The 6,559-nt window shown below is 42.7% G+C and overlaps 1 pseudogene; it reads left to right on the top strand.

Annotated features, from left to right (window-relative positions):
• Window positions 1-1,114: 1,114 nt before the first annotated feature.
• LOC147697808 (zinc finger BED domain-containing protein 6-like) lies at window positions 1,115-2,134 on the top strand (annotated as a pseudogene).
• Window positions 2,135-6,559: the final 4,425 nt, after the last annotated feature.

The following is a 6,559-nucleotide window of genomic DNA, read 5'->3' as shown; positions in this document are numbered from 1 at the left end:
ATAACTGAAGGCAATACCAAGCAGCGTACCATTCTTAGCATGTTTAGGCAGGAGGGAAAGTACAAGCGCAACCACCCAATAGCACGTTTGTACAATGCTAAGCTTGCTAAAATGTTAGCACTGGACCTTCTCTCTTTTTCTTTTGTTGAAGGGGTGGGTTTCCTGGAATTTGTGACAACCCTCTACTCAAAATGGAATGTTCCCAGACGCTACTATTTTGCCAGAGTTGCTGTTCCAGGACTACACCACGACGTGCTGGAATTGTTTGGAAAAGCCTTGCAGCAGAGTGCTGTTCATAGTATCCACCTGACAACAGACATGTTTACCAGTTGCCAAGCCACTGATTACACGTGCATCACTGCACGCTGGATCTCTTTTTCAGGTGTTAGAGAAAAGGTATCTGCAGGCATTGACACTGCTGAGATTTTTAAAGATACTCGCAGACATGCAACTGTAGCCATGGTTGCTATGGAGAAATCGCATACTGCTGCAAACATTTTGGCTGAGTTTAACAGAAAGGTCTTTGAATGGCTGCGACCAAGAGGCCTTAACATTGGTTTTGTTGCCACCGACAATGGCAGTAATGTAGTTAAGGCCATGCAAGATGGTCGCTATTTCAGGGTCCCGTGTTTGTCACACTGCATTAACATTGTTGTTCAAGACTTTCTGAAAAATGAAAGCAAATTCAGCAACTTACTGACCATTTGCAGAAGAATCTGCACGCATTTCAACCATTCTTTTAAAGCCCGGAAGCAGCTACGGGTCATTCAATGTGACTATAAAATGCCAGTCAAACCACTCATCCAGGACGTCCCAACACGTTGGAACTCTACTTAATACATGTTTGATCGGCTGTTTGAGCAGTACATACCACTTAATGCTTATGTTATGACAAGAAGATCAGGGGATCCTACTGTTAACCCCTTCGATGTGCATGACGGAACGGTTCCGTCATGAGCATCGGTCGCGCTGTGCTCATGACGGAACCGTTCCGTCATGACCACACCCGCGAATGGAATGTTCAGCACCGGGGGAGAATCGGCGCCGCAGGCAAGGTGTTAAAGCCATGACCGTTGAGATGTGGCAATGGGACCTCATTAAATGCCTGACAGAGATGCTACTTCCTTTTGAGGTCTTCACAGGTGCAGTCAGCAGGAAGAACTGTACTATGGGCCAAGCTATCCCATTGTTGTACATGCTAGAGCAAGAGCTAAAGGAGGTGTCTGAAACATACGAAGGTGTTGACGGAAAACTTGAAGCATGTTATTTGGCGAAGGCCTTAGCCGGCCGCTTATCTGAGAATACAAGGATTCAAAATAAGAGTGTGTCACATCAACATTACATTACTGCCACAATTTTGGATCCACAGTACAAATTATTTGTGAACAGTAATGCAGTAATTCCTTTTTCAGAAGGGGATGTTGCCAAGTACAAAACTGTAATAGATGAGGAAGCCACTGATTTAGAAATTAGAGGCCTGCCAGTGCCAGCCCAGGATAGTGCAAGTACTACTGAGCTTCCTACAGAGTCAAGTTCTTCTTCACAGCATGAGAGCAGTGCGTTTGCTTCCCAGCAGTCACCAACACTACCAATAACAACAACAGCACCAACAGGATCTGATTCCTCAGACACAATCAAAAAAATAGCTGCTTGGTTTCTACAGAAAGGGATGGGTAAGTCAGTTGCTGTCACAAAGCAAAAAGAGGACAAGCAAAAATGAGCACCACTGAACATTGAGCGGATGGTGCAGGCCTATCTGGATGACACAACAGAGGTGTTCATGGAGCAAAGCCCATTGGTGAATTGGTATAGGAAAAGAAGCGACTGGCCAGTGCTCAGCAGGCTGGCGATAAAGTATCTGGCTTGCCCTGTTGCAAGTGTCTCTTCTGAGCGTGTTTTCAGTGCTGCTGGTGCCATTGTAACCGTGAAAAGGACCAGTCTTTCACCCAAAAGAGTGGAGAGGTAAACCATGATCAAAATGAATCAGCACTTCATACCATCAGACTACAAAATACGTGAATCACAGCTGGAAGAGGAGAGGGAGTCGGAAGACATAACTACTGGGTTACATGACCTACTTCTGTCAGAAGAACCACCAGGGTTTGAGGATGAGCTCCTCTTCCCTGACAACTAGGCATTTAAATTGTTACATTCTTTCTTCCTTTATTTGTGTGTATCTGTCTTTCTGGTTCAAACTTCAAAACCAACACCATCCTTTCTCTTACTTTTTTAATTACCTATTGGAGTTGCACTTCTGTGCATTTAACTGTGCACTCTACTCCTCACAGTCCTGCTCCATCTTCCTGACTCACCCTAAATACATTTCCATCTTGCCATACATTGGATGGAGATGGAGAATAGTACAATAATGTAGCGTCTAACAGTCCCTAAATAACAATTGAAACGTAGGTGACTATAGCCATCTTCTGTTTTGTTTCCAATCTGAAACGCATCACTGTCTTAAGGCTACCACCTCTGTCTGCACTGGCATACACAACTCTTCAATGTCAGAACTTGAGCAGGGCTCCAAAATTAAAGTAAAATCGTCATCACTTTCAGAAGGCTCTGCTGCATCTGTGATATGACAGCCACACAGAAGAGCAAGACAGGTAAATGAAATGAATGATGCCATACATTCGATTGGATGCTTGCTGACTCAGAGCAAATGTGCATGAAGTAGAACTATACTAGTAGTTTAATATAATAACAAAGTACTTGTGTCTCAAGTGATGGTCAATGTTTCCATGTTGTTTAATAATATGTATCCAATTGTACTCCTACTGCTGCAGGTGCAGTCTGGACTTAATCGTAGTCACTCACTACAGACTGAGTTGCTGTTGGTGGTCTGTTGGACAACACGTACACGTGCCACACCGGATAGTGATTGCCACCATACCGTCTTTGCATGCAGTCAGTCAGTTTGATCTGTGATGATTGATGGAATATGTTCAGGAAGTGGAGTACAAGGTAAACACAACCAATCAGCAAGAACCACAGCAGACCTAGGCTACAAGTGTGTGCAGTGGTGGAATAGAATAGTGGTAGGATTGACTGACAATGGTGCATTGATTTAATCACTTGATTTGCAAAATGCTAGGTTGCTGTATATGCCTTTTGTCTGGAACTGTGAAAAATTTAGGTAAATGGAGTTTGGGCCGCAGACTCACGGCCCGGTGTTGTGGTGTGGTGATGTAACTGTTCTGTGCTGGCTCCTATCTTGTTGTTCTTTTCGATGACTGCTGTTCAACTAGAAGTGTAGAGTTAATCAATGTATCCAAGCCGCCTCAGTCTGAAAATCTTCTCGCTCACAAGTCCTGTCTTTTCTTTTTTGCACTACACCGTAATTGATTTTTTAAAATGTTTTCATTCAGTTAGCTTATTTTGGAATACCCCATTTCTTTTTTCATCAACACTTACAGGCCGGCCTTTCACCAATCCTCCTCATCATCCAGCCAGAGGCGCCAAAGAATGATATTCAGTCACAGTGTCCATGGAAGGGATGACAAAGATGAATGATGAGATATAACTACACATTTGGACCTGGATAATACATTAACTTTAGTATCATTTTCGTAATTTTTTTTATTCCTTTTTCCTCTTCATTTATTTTACACTTGTGTTTGGTAATTGATTGTCCACTTAAACTATTGCTTACATTTCTTTGCTAGCTTTTAGCCCGCTACAGCAGGTATTACGGTTTCTCAGAAGGCATACAGCCTAGGCAAAAGTCATATTCATATCATATATTAGAAATAATTCCTTTGAATTGTGTAGTAGTAGTTAAGTACCACTTATTAGTAATCATCAAGTTATAACTTATCTTCATCATGCATGCATTTCGTTTTTCTAAACTTTAGATTTATTGGGTAGTAGTGGATCATCAATCATCGTCTTCATTGTTTTGCTTTTGTTGTCTCCATGCATACTGTTTTTCTTTGTCAAACCTTTTCCCAAACCCCCGTTCCCATCCATTCATCAAACCCTAACCCTCTTCCCCCGGGCTGTGTGGTTTTATATTGAGGTGTGATGTTACTACATTAAATCTACACCAACAATTGATCACACGCTTGCTGGGGCAGATGTGGTGAAAGCAACACTAATGAAATCAAATGTCAACGAGGCAGGGCGAGGGTCTTCTTCTGCTTGCCCACCCAAGCTCACTTTATGTACTAGTGTACAAGGCAAATAATTTCCCAAAGTGACCCAACGAATAAATCTAAATAATTGCTGGCATTATTTACATTTAATTTTAGAGCATTTAAGTTTACGAATTGGATTGTGTTTTACTGACTACAACACAACTACAGTTATCTTCTTGTACTTGGCAGTCCACGACACCATTGATTTCTTTGAGTTCGTTGAGCAGTTGCTATATTGTTTGTATTTTTTTGTCAGTCTTTTGTACTGTATTTTTCTACTTCTCCCACAATCTCTCTCAGGCAAATGACTGCCTCTTTATTTTTGTTTGCCAATGCTAGTGTCAGTGTCTAGTCTACTACTACCATCACACAACCACAGCATATTCTCCGTTGTCTTGGGAAACCATGCAGCCCTGGCGGTGCCAAACTTAATCATGATCAATCACAGAAGAGAAGTTTGCTGGGAGGTATAATGGAGGAGAGGCTGGTAGTACTAATAGGACAAATATGAGTGAGGGGTACTGCATCTATCTGTTTTGCATGTTACACATGTGGTCAATTAATAAATTATTTCAATCAAACACTGGCCACTGCCCTGCATCTAGCGTAAACCTTGTGACGTACAACAGTAACCCCACCACAAAATAACATCATATGTGTACGTTGAAAATAAATAACATGTATTCATGTACATAAAAAAAATCCTCCTAGTCCTATCCCACCCCTATCCCCACCCTAACCACAACCAATGTCCAAGTCCAAAGAATGTCCCACAAAAATAATAACCCCAACACCCAATTCTCGCCCACCAACAAAAGTATTAAAAAAGGGGCAAATGAGCAGGGTCCATTACAACTGGCGGGCTTTAAGGTGTTTGTCCACTATTATTTTGACGCGCTCCTCTAATTGGTCCTCCAGCTAGACCACCCGGAGGAGAAGTTGTTGCCAAAATGCACGGCACCTACATTTGCATCCATGCTGTGGGGGGGCGGCAGATGTTAAATGCCGGCGGTCAGCGGCTGCCTGACCGCGGCGCCGTACTCCTGCAGGTGGGGCCTTGTTGGGGCCTGATGAATTGGAAGAGGCAGCAGCTGCTGTTGTCGCCTCTTCTACCTCTGACCAGCTGGCGGTACTCCTCCACAATGGCCTGCAGTTTCCTTTGCTGGGCCCTAACTGCCAACTCCTTCCATGATGGTTTTTGGGAAGGAGTATGAGTATCTATAAAAAAAGAAACAGAATTGTAACTGAAACTCTTCTAAATTAATTCAACACATTGTGGCATAGTAGCACTACCAAGCGCAGTACATACAATTGGTGGCAACTTTTAGTATCTATCTAATCTATCCTCCTGCTTCTCCTGCCTGTAGCATTTGTTAAAGTTTTTTCCGGCATTATACTTGCCCTAGTACTATGGGTGGACTTGAGTACACAGAAGAACACCAGTCTTTTTTGTATCTCCTTTTATATTTTCGAAGTAAGACTCTGCTTCCAGTGACAGTGTCCACCTATGATGAATACAATACATTTAGGGGGCATCCACCCATTAAAAGTAAATGTCTACCATTCTTTATTATTACCCTAACTGGTTTCACTATCACCAGCAACCCCCCATGCGTCCACTCCTTCCTTGCCTTGGGTTTCATTGACACAAACTCCGCTCACGACTCTTGCTATCCACTATATCCATGCACCCATATTGTTTTGCCCAACCAGGCATGCATTTTCTTTCCCCTTCCAGTTCTACCCATCCTTCAACAACCCATACATCGGATTCATATCAGCCACATGCATGAACCTTCCAAAGTATCCTTCTATGGTAGTCTTATTATTACATCTCTTTAGTCCTTCCACCTTCCAACCTCGGTCACTTCTTTCTCTTTATGTTCAAAACATCCCTCAAGGTCATCTGATCTGACTTTTAGTCTTCTCCATAACTTTCACAACTGAGTTGGAGTCTGATAGAAGAGGCCTTGTTTACTCAACTCACGCTGGTAATGCTGCAAAGGGTGTCTTCTTAAACCATTGTATGTTGTCCAGAACAACTTCAAATTCATACTTTCTTAATAAGTCTCATAGCACAGTGAGGGAAATGTTCCCCTTCCACCTAGTAATGCAAATAAGTAATGAATATAACTTACCACCGCCCACCGCTGAAGTTTCCTCCCCCACTGATGCTCCTGCAGGTGTCGCAGCTACTGTCCCCTCCTGGATGGCATTAGCATCGCTGTTGGCTCCGTCAGCACTGGTGGTTGGTAGTGATTGTGCACCTATAAAAGCAAGTACACCTTTTTTTTTTTTTTGTGTCCTCATTTGCTTTTTCTTCAATAAGGAGCATACCAATCACCTTGCACGACTTGTAGACGTGATTTGATATATTGGTAGTAGAGATGTCCCTTAAGAAGAATTGGAGATGTTTTACT

This window comes from Lissotriton vulgaris, chromosome 8, assembly GCF_964263255.1.
Source record: "Lissotriton vulgaris chromosome 8, aLisVul1.2, whole genome shotgun sequence".
NCBI lineage: Eukaryota > Metazoa > Chordata > Amphibia > Caudata > Salamandridae > Lissotriton > Lissotriton vulgaris.
The sequence above is the reverse complement of the archived record's forward strand: the minus strand, read 5'-3'. Positions and strand labels throughout refer to the sequence as shown.